Here is an 11,239-nt window from a genome sequence, read left to right as displayed (position 1 = left end):
TATGAGGTGGGTCTCCTCCCCCAAATACCTTCTTCAAATATCATTCTGCGCTGCCTGCGTCGCCCTAGTTCATAGTCTCCTGCTCCCCGTCTTTCCTCCTCCATCCCATGGATAAAACCTCCAGCCTCCTCGCTTTCTTGGTTCCTCTGCACTTACTCTCCACTCTCTGATACGATCTCCTCACCCATCGCCTCCTACAGTCTGCAGGTGTCTGTGATTCTGAAGATGACTTCATTCGCACTCAACAAACAAGATCCTTAAACTGAAAGATTCATCCCCTTTACAGGACCGCCAATGGATTTTAAACACCCGGATTTTATTTCTGTCGCACACAAAAATGTCAAGCTTGGTATCTAAAGCCCTGCTCGGTGAAGATTTTAAATATCCTTTTGTAATCTCAGCAACCAAGCACATGTCCTAGGAGATAGAGAAGTCGATGCAAATGTTTCCGAGTGCTCTCTGACTGGTGGTTGTCAAGTAGGATCTCTCCTGATTTTGCACCTGTGCCAATCCTTCTCATTTTGTGCATTTTTATTTGTAGGGGTTTAACATTATCCTCTGTTATTTGGTGTTAGCCCCAGTCTCAGTGTTATGGAGGTGACTCTTTCTGCCACTCACCTCCATGGTCCACGGAAGCCACTCTATACCTATCAATGTGGAAGTTAGTCACAGTATAAGAGAAGCCAGAAAATGCTACTCCCCTTTCATACTTGGCTGAACACTGAAGAAAAATACGATCTTCATAAAACCAAACACAGAAGCATTTTCCATTCTTCCTGCCTTTCCTTTCCTTCAATACACATCTTGTCACCTCTTTTTATTGAATGGATTAGAAATTCAAGACTTTCTCTTTGATGTCAAAAAATTTATTTTTTTTTTATGTTGAGAACTTCTTTTCTGTTTGCTCTTTTCTTTTCCTGTTGTTTGGTAGAAATATAACTCTTGACCATATCATTTTTTAAAAAATGCAGTTCAACAGGGAACCAGAACTAATCCCCAAAGAATTCCTTTAGTTCTGTAGTCTTGGATTTCTTGGGGATCCTACTTTAAACTTGATACAACTGTAAACCCTCACTGATTCTGTGAGCACCCACCCTTCAGGTAGGTAAACTCTATTTTCTCAATTTATTATTCATTGTATTTAGTAACAAGGGTGAGCCAAGATACGTAAACGACAAAGAAAATAAGAATCTTTCAATGGAAGGTGGGTTTTTTTTTTTTTTTAAGATTTCATTTTTAGGTAATCTCTCCACCCAATGTGGGGCTCAAACTCACAACCTCGAGAGCAAAGCTCGCATACTCCACCAACTGAGCCAGCCATGTGCCCCGAAGGTGTGTTTTGATTTTTTTAATGTGAATTTTGCTGTGATGAGGATGCCCTTCTAAAACAGCATTCCATCCATAATAAATATTGGAATTCTAAGAAAGTTAGGTGTTTACAACAAAACCTGTATTTCTTTTGGAAATTGAATAGAGGCTGCCAGAGTCTCTCCTTGGCGGTGATGTCTGCTCCAACCTTGAATAATGAAATTGCACCTGGGCCCCCTCTGTTCTCCCACAGCTCTTTATGCATATTTCTATTACTGTACCTATCATGTTATAATGGAACTTTCTGCTTAAGTGAATTCCTACAAAATTGCTTTTACTGAACTGCTTTTAAAGACTTTGATGATAAGCCATCAGTCCATACTTTGATGTGCTGTAAGAAATAGCTCCACTTTGTCTGGTGTAAGGATATTACTGAGGATATTGTCACTATATTCATAGCATTTTATTTGCAGGACACTTGAGGGTTTGTTTGGGCCTTATAGCAGGACTAGTTATGTTCTTCCTGAGCAATTGGTCTGCTGTTATCTGGTGGAACCTGTAGATTGTATAACTGGTTATGTTTCTCCTTTTAAAGAGAATGCTGAAAAGCTTAGAACCAATTTCCTGGTGGATCCTTAGCAAATACAAGTAGGCCTTCATTGTATTTATTTTGTGTGTTTAGCCTACCTCTGTTGAGTTCCTTTCTGCCTCATCTTTCTTACTTGCTTCTAATATACTTTACTTTCTTAAGTTGTGCATCTCTTTGTTCTCTGTAAGACCTTTTGAAGAAAAGCATGAAAATAAACATACATCTGCATCTTTCTCTCACCAGGCTGTGGGCTCCTTGAGTGGACTGGATTGTTTTCACATCACTTTGTGTTTGGAACTGGAACAGAACTTCATCGTAGGCTTAGTGAATGTTTTTGAAGATAATGGCCAACGAAGTTGCCATTATGGAACAGAAAAGAATTATCTGTTCATTTAAACAATGATAGTTTTCTTTTTCATGGTAAAACAAAGGGAAAATACTGTGAATCAAACTGTTACTTATAGACAAAAAGTTGGAAGATGTTCCTTAAGTGAGTCAAGGATGATAAGATGGACTAAATAAAAAGTTCCTTCCTTTTAACCTGTTGTTGCTGTGGTCATGAGTCTTGTGTGGCCTATAAACTAAGGGAAAAGAAAGGTGTTTGCTGTCTGTCTGGTGCACAACATCATGCAAAACTGGTACTAGATAAATACATGTTGAGTTAAGTCTACTCCTCTGGATGTTAGGTGGGGAAACAGAGTATCTAGAATCCTTGGCAGAAAATGTCTGGCCCTTCTTTTGTCTCAAACAGGAACCTAAAAATGTCTTAGGAAACCACTGAAGCAGGATTGCCAACCTAATTTAGAGTCGTTAATGGGATAATGTCTTTAATGGTAAGATGTCCAGTTTTACCTAGAACTTTCAAGTCTTGATGAATAGTAAATTAACTTTTCCTTTAAAAGCAAACAAACCAACATAATAAATATTGGGTTCTCTTTTACCCTTCTGGGATTCCTTAGAATAGAAGATGCTCACAACTTACTTGTAACTTGAAATCCATGGTATCCATTTGAACAGAGCAAGGTGATGATGAAGTTGCCTTTTTTTTTTTTTTAAATCAAAGATTTTTGTCTTTAAGTTCTATGGATGCATCCCTAAAAATGTCTGCCATGTACATCCTTTCCTCCTCATTCCCCTGTTAAACTATCCAGTCCCAAACTTTCAAGATCTCATCCCAGCAATGATACAATAGATTTTTCAGCTGGCTTCCCTGTCACTACTTTTTTCTATCAGTTCAATCCTGAATGTTACTGTTAGACTATTCTTCTAAAAATAATGTTTTCACCATATCATTTTTTAAAAGATTTTTTTTATTTATTTGAGGGAGAGCTCTAGGCAGCAGCGGTGTGGAGGGGGCGCTGTCAGAGGGAGAAGCTGACTCCCCACTGAGCAGGAAACCCAGGGCAAGGCTCCATCCCAAGGACCAAGGACCCGGAGATCAGGATCTGAGCCAAAGGCAGACGCTTACCTGCCTGAGCCACCTGGGCACCCCTCATTGCAATAATTTCTGTCCACACAAATCAACATCAAATTTTTGGGTAAAGGGGCACCTGGGTGGCTCAGTTGGTTAAGCCTCTGTCTTCGGCTCTTGTCATGGTCTTGGGGTCCTGGGATTGAGCCCCGTGTCAGCCTCTCTGCTGGGTAGGGAGCCTGCTTGCCCCTCTCTCTCTGCCTGCCTCTCTGCCTACTTGTGATCTCAATCTCTGTCAAATAAATAAATAAAATCTTAAAAAAAAAAAAATTCTTGGGTAAAGCACAATGTTTCATCCTGGCTTCCAGTTGTGTACACCAGAGTGCGCTCTGTGGCAATCTTAAGCATCCTGTCTGGGTCCCCTGTCTTGACTGGCCCTTTAAGGTACCCATATTTGCATGCAACAGGAAATAGGGTGTGGTTTGTTCTTGAATGAGACAAAAGTTGAAGGCCAAAAGCAGCTTATCCTTGACCTAGAACAGGCACTGCTTTTAGAAAAAAAATCTTGTTTACAGTTAAAACGTAGAACGTTAAGTAGCATTTATAGTTAGAAGGAAGAAAGTAAACAGCAACTGTGAATACAAACTTTTAAATACTCCTGCTAATATAATAGCTATGATTTACTGAGAGCTTACTATGTGCTAGGCACTACCTACTGTCTAACTTAACTGTTAAATAGATACTATTATTATCCGTATTTTCACAAATGTGTTCCCCAAGGTCATACAACTAGTAAACCAAGACTGAAAACAAGGAAGTTTGGCTGCCTGGATAGTCTCCTAACCACAAAACTAAAATAACTTTTAATAGAACCGAAATCCAGTGTCCACCCTAAAAACCTAAGAAATGGCTGCTCTAGGAAATAACAAAGCATGTTTTGGGCTCATATGCAAGAAGAAATTGCCTCTATCTGGAAGGAAAAGATTATTTCTGAATAAAAGTGTGCTCTAGCATGAGCCCAAACCTGGCACGGGTGATCCTCTTGTTCTCCTAGTTTCTTTTGGCCTAGCTCCTTTACCTGTTGTCCAGACGTTTCTTTTCACCAAGAAAACCCACTGTTTAGTGAGGGCAACCTTTTATTCCATATCGAACTGCTGACCTCAGTCACCACAATTTTGAGGGTGTTGAGGGATGACTTCAGAGTGGGGTCCACTCTATGATCCTCGGTGGCAGCCTCTGGGCTAAACCCAGTCAGTTCATTTTAACGATGCAAAAAATGGTGCAAGCCAGAAAGACTGCGGAGGAATCGATGTGTCAGCATTTCAAGGAGATGCTTCCAATAGAAATGTGACTGTAATATACAAGTAGAGAGCCCTGACCAGGCAGTCCACCCGATACAGGAAATGCCCATGATTAGAATTCAGAAAAAAACAAAAAAAACAAAACTACTTTGAACACAGGATGTTGCCTCAGTTTTCTGTTGCAGTGTGGACAAGCCCTGCTGGCTCCCAGAGCTGACTATGCACACTTCTTCCCAGCCTTGAGGGCAGTGGCTCATCCTTGGTAGCCTAAAATTGGCCATGGTAGGAGTATTCAGACCACAGGCTCCCTCCTTCCGCCCCCCTCAGTGGTTTAACAATAGCACACCATTGAAATTACCCCAATAGTTGCTTAAAGCAGCAGCTCTGTATTATTTCTCCCAGTTCCGTGGATTGACTGGGCTCATCTGGGCAATCTGTTCCGCATGGTGAAGCGAGGGTGACTCATACGGCCGCTTTCCGCTGGAAGAGGATTTCTCAACCCTCTCACTACATTTGGGGCTAGGGAATTATTTGTTGTGGAGGCTGCTCTGTGCACTGTAGGATTTAGCAGCATCCTTGGCCTCAACCTACTGGATGCTAATAATAGTCCACAGTCAGAACTGTCCCTCGGGGCAGAAGAACCCAGGCTGAGAACTACTGAGCCAGAAGCTTGGTGGAGGCAAACCTCAAAGATGGCTCCCGGGAATGGTAAAATTGAATGGGGTTGCTTATGTCATGGGGTTTTAAGATGGAGTTAGGAGGCTATTAAGGGGGGTGGGCCTTATGCATGTCCTCACTGGTGGAAGCCTGAACTTTTGAACTGGGCCAAACCACAAATATTCCAAGGACTCAGTCAGAACACGTGCAACTTGCTACAGTAAGAGATTTTGCTTAGTGATAGCCTTAGCAACCAATTATGTTCAGTCAAGGTTAGCTTTCTGCTGCCAACACCAATCAAAAATTCTTTGTAAATGATGTATACAAGCATTCCCTTTTTGCTTTAAAAACTCCTGACTTTTACTCCTGAATGGGACACTATTTAGTTTGCTACCCAAATCTGTATACCCTGAACTGCAAATCTTTGATCCCATATAAATGCTCTGGCTAATTATTGGTTCCTTAGGTTGACACTTCTCATCTTCCAGGTGTCTGGGATTCTTTGTTAAAAAGATATTTGTTTACGATACTTGTTAAAGATGTTAACCCAAGATATTATTCACGATACTTGTTAAAGATGTTAACCCAAGATATTATTCACGATACTTGTTAAAGATGTTAACCCAGTGTTTATCTAGAGGGACCACTACAATGGAGTTTGTAGTAAGGGAGTGAGAGTAGGCTCAGCTTTGAATACAACAAGGAAAAGTGGGAATTTAAAGCCAAGGAGCAGGGTTGTGGGGTCCGTGGATGGAAAAATCACCAAGAGGAAATATCAGGGTTGTGGAACCCTGGCTAAACTGGCATGACAGGATTCTTGTTGAAGGAAGCCAGAGTGATAAGAGACTGAGGGTGATCAGGTATTAAGAGGAGGTATTTTCAATAGACTAATTCAGCAGGATTTTTGCTAAAATGGAGTGAGTAGACCAAGGACAGAGCCTAGGGTAAGGACTTCTTCAAAAAGAGGACCCGGAGGAGCCTGATACAAGTTTGGGTCAAGGAGAGAGTCTTTGTTGGGCGCCTGGGTGGCTCAGTGGGTTAAAGCCTCTGCCTTCAGCTCAGGGCATGATCCCAGGGTTCTGGGATCGAGCATTGGGCTCTCTGCTCAGTGGGGAGCCTGCTTCCTCCTCTCTCTGCCTGCCTCTCTGCCTACTTGTGATCTCTCTGTCAAATAAATAAATAAAATCTTTAAAAAAAAAAAAGAAAGGAGAGCGTCTTTGTCACCACCTCCGTTTGGCCTGTCATAATTCCACAGCATGATGGATGGCTTTAAACTAAAAGCTTTTAAGCAAAAGCTAAAGGGATGGGAACCATCCTGTATTTCTTGTTCATCAAAGCAAGTCCCAAGGCCAAATCAGATTCAAGGGGAGGGAAAATAGACTCCACGTGTTGGAGAGAGGAGTAACCAACTCGTGGCCATCTCTAATCTGCGTAGTACCATATTTGCATTCAAGGATTCAGTATGAATATTCTGCAGATGGAAGGGAAATTTTGTGAGAGAATTCTATTGAACATCAATCAAAATGAACTCCAAAAACGGACATAAAAGCCCTTATCTAGACCAAATGATTATCCATGTGATGCTAAAGAAGAGAACTGTATCATATACAGAGAGTACAAAGCAATATATTTTTAGATTCTATAGTTCTCTTACATCAAAGATTTGTAACAAAAGTTGGAATTTGCTTCTCTGGTTAGAATATTAGTAATGATGTCTTTCCACTAGAAAAAAAAAAAGTAGTCCTTACAGGGTTGTTGACATAAATTTTTGTTCTTTGATGGAACAATGATAACATTATTGATGTTTCTGAAAATGGAAGCAGTATTGTGAGTGTTCAACTATTTTACATTAGTATTCAATGCATTTATATCACTATAAATGTTGGAGATTGCAGAGTTTTAGAGATATTTCTCAAGACATTTTCTGAAGACCTGGTTGTTTATGAGAAGGATCCAGTGCCTATCTTTTCACTTGAATTTTTGCCAGTGCATCAACTCACCTGAATGCTAAAGATAGAAGTAGGTATTTTTTGCTCCAAGGCACTCTCCCAAAAAAAGTATTTAGCAGAACTCTAGTTTCACAGGATGTTAACGGGTATTGCATGCAAAAGGATCTATGGGTTGTATAAGCTTGGGAAATTCTAAATTGAGAGTAGGCTGGTTTCTTTATTGCTGGATTTTTTAGGGTCTTCACTACGGTCATGTATATTATAAGTATTAAAGTATACAGGGTTTTCTAGACTTACTTAGCCATAGAAATAGAGGCATGTCTTACATAACTAGTGTTCTTCAGGGCACTCTTGGTAGAACTTGTTCTAAGTAGAAATAAAGGAGGAGGAGGAATCTTGAAACAATTCTATTCAAGCTCAATCAAAATTAACTCAACAAACAGGCAGAGCGTAGCCTTAGCACTTAAAAAATAGGTGTCTGTGAAGCCGGCCCTCTGTCCAATAATGTACTACACTGTTGGGTTCGTTCCATGCATCAGTAGAGTTTTGAATACAGAGGACTGAAACAGTTTAAATAAAGATTATTTTGCAGAAGTTATTTTAGATGCATGAAATTGACTCATCCAAGATCACCAAAGATTAATTAGTTGAAACAGTAATTTAGAAAGGAAGAACCAGAATAAGTGCAGACCTTTTTCTCTCTTCTTGTCTTATTAGCAAATAGCAATTGTATATATTTACAATGTACAAAGACCAATGTTTTGACATATGTATATACTGTGAAGTGATTACCACAATCCTCCCTCATCTTATAAAATAAATCTGAAGCCCTTAGGAATTAGAATTTGGATTGCAAGCAATACGTTAACTTAGCTGTGGTAGGCAGCTTCTAGGATGGTTTTCACTGATCCCCGTCCCCTGGTATTTATGCCCTTGTAAAACCCCCTCCCTCTGAGCTGTGCTGAACCTGGTGACTAGCTTCTTGCTTCTGATATTAGGTTACAGAAGAGACTGTCTTCTGTCTTGCTTATCCTTCTCTTGCTCACTTGTATGAAGCCAGCTGTTCTCTGCAGAGGCTCATATGATAAGGAACTAAGGGAGGCCTCTGGCCAGTTACCCTGAGGAACTGAATCCGGCCAACAACCTCAGGAGTGAGTCTGGACATGGATTCTCCCTGAGCTGAGTTTCGACATAACTGCAGTCTTATGAGAGATCTGAGCCTGAGGACCCAGCTAAACCATGCCTAGATTCCTGACACAGAAATTGTGAGATAGTACATGTGTGTTCTGAGCTGCTACGTTGTAGGGTAATTTGTTAGGCAGCAGTAGATAATTAGTGCAGAATTAAAAGAGGTACTTTTTAAAAGGTTTTATTTATTTGAGAGAGAGAGAGAGAATGAGAGAGAGCACGAGAAGGGGAAGGGGCAGGCTGAGGGAGAAGCCAACTCCCTGCCCAGCAGGGAGTCCAATGCAGGTCTCAATCCTGGCACTCCAGGGTCATAACCTGAGCCGAAGGTACTCGCTTAACCAACTGAGCCACCCAGGCACCCTAGAAGAGGCACTTAGAGAGGGTCAGTGTTGTATTATCCAAGTCAAACCTTGCAGGTAGCCAAAAGAAGGACTAAAGCGCTGTGGTTAAATTGTGCTTTTGAATGACAGCATAGAAAAATACTGATTTAATTGGGGAAGAACCTGGAGGATCCTGAAGATGAAATCTAGGTGATATAAATCTGAATTTTCAGTGCTACTTCCAGGGGAGCTATCACAAATACAAGGTGTAGAAATTGATAATTGCCTGGCCACTGTGATTGCTGAAGAAGCTATTGCTATGATAGGGTCCCTTGCTATAAAACTTGCCTCAAACACAGCCACCCGTTTTGGTTTAAATATTTTAGCTACTGGGGAAGGATGTTATGTCTGCCCAGAGCATAGTAGTGTTGGTTTAGAAGGCTTCCTCTCTCTCCTCCTTTTTTTCTTGAGGTCTGGTTTGGATTATTTCTTTTGGGTGTCCTTTTATGTGTTCTTGAATTCCACAACTATGAATCAAACACTAGTGCTAGGTGTTGATTTAGGCACTAAGGAATCTTATTTCATTTTATTTTTAAGTAATCCCCACATCCAGCACAGGCCTCGAACTCACAACCATGAGATCAAGAGTCTCACACTCCACCAACTGAGCCAACCAGGGGCCCCTGCACTAAGGGTTCCATGGAAAAATCCTCACTCTGTTGAAACTTCCATACTAGTGAGGAAAGACAGAAAGTAACAAAGCAAATAAAAGTAATTAGGTAGTATCAGCAAAAAGAAGGAAGGGAAAGAGAGAAGGATGGTGAGTTCTAGCTTCTGTACCAGTTATCAAGGTCTGACTATAACCAGCTGTATGTCCATTGCTGCACGGTGCCCACTGTGATCTGCTTTCCAACTGTACCCAAGAACACCAGAGTCTCTATGGCTTCCTCGCTTCCCTCCGTAAGTGCTATTCTCATTCTTGCTTTCATGTCCTTTTATTATTAATTTATTTTTTAAGTTTATTTATTTTTTAGTAATCTCTACACGAAACGTGTGGCTCAAACTCACAATCCCTGAGATCAAGAGTCACATACTCGTCCAACTAAATCAGCCAGGTGCTCCTGCTCTCATGCCCTTTTAAAAGACTGATCTTCATGGCTTCCCCCTGAAGACTTCTTTGATAATTTTGCTTCCATTAACCCCTCTGTCTTCTGGGGATCTGAGGAGACCATTACCCCTCTAAAATAAAAGGTACCGAAACAAAACAAAACAAAACACAACTTACCCATCTTTTTTGTTTTCTTTGTTTCAGGTTGATAGTTGATTTTTACTTTTTCCTTTGTGTGTATATGTGTGTGTGTGTTTTAAAGATTTTATTTATTTTTGAGAGAGAGATAGAGAAAGAGAGTGCATGAACAGTGGGGAAGGGCGGAGGGAGAAGCCGACTTCCTGCTGAGCAGGGAACTCAATGTGGGGCTCATTCCCAGGACCCCAAGATCATGACCTGAACTGAAGGCAGAGACTCAACCAACTGAGCCACCCAGGCTCATCTTTTGTGTTTGTTGTTTTGTTGTACATCCCTCCTCTTCACCAATAGAATTTCAGGTTTTTGAGTTTGGTGAGTTTTTACACTAAAACTCAATATATAAGTATGTATGGAATATGCAAGCAAAACAATCTTGATGGTAGCTTCATTAGAAGAAATATGAAAGATAAAAGATATGATGTCTGTCTTTGCAGAATTTAATATATATTTGGAGAGAGAAAATGCTCTTCCTTAGGTGGGAAAACCATGGAAAGACAGCTCATACAAATCAAATGCTTCATGGTATGTTATAGCAAGTGGCTTCCAAATATTTTTGGGTTGCAACCACAATGAGAAATGGACTATACAACATGATTCTCTATGTATATACATATTTGCATGTGTGCATATAAGTGGAATTTTACAAAAATAATATGTTTTACAGAACAATACTTAATTTCTATATGGAATACATTCTGATGTTTCCTCTTCTGTTCCAGTTTTCAAGAAATGCTGGTGGAAACCCTCTGAACTGATCTCACAAAGAACAAGACCCCCATTTTGGAAAACATTGGTATAGCCAGGTGGTGGAAGCACAGAGGTGTGAAGTAAAAGATTATTGAATAGTATGAGTCCAGGGATGTTGTCCTGGAAAAGATAATTGATATATCTCTTGAAAGGAGTGCCTTATTTAAATTATTGGGATCCATGACAGTGTTGATGCTGAGTTGGGACAATAGTATGAGCAAAGAAGGCACAAAGGTTAGAGTAAGATGCAAGTTCAGGGATTTGAAGAACAGAATTCTGGTCTTCTATATGACTGCTTTTGTAGATTATGGAAATAATATAAAAGTCAAACTAAAGGCCTAAAACAGATTATGAGGATACATATTTGAGAAAAATGTTACTATTGATAATTGGGAAGGTTTAATAGGAGAGCAGATCTATGGTATTTAATAATTCGTGCCATTATTTGCATTAGTATTCCCTT

The sequence above is a fragment of the Mustela putorius genome, unplaced genomic scaffold (assembly GCF_011764305.1).
Source record: "Mustela putorius furo isolate JIRA1106 unplaced genomic scaffold, ASM1176430v1.1 tig00003863_pilon_pilon_pilon, whole genome shotgun sequence".
Lineage (NCBI taxonomy): Eukaryota > Metazoa > Chordata > Mammalia > Carnivora > Mustelidae > Mustela > Mustela putorius.
The sequence above is the reverse complement of the archived record's forward strand: the minus strand, read 5'-3'. Positions refer to the sequence as shown.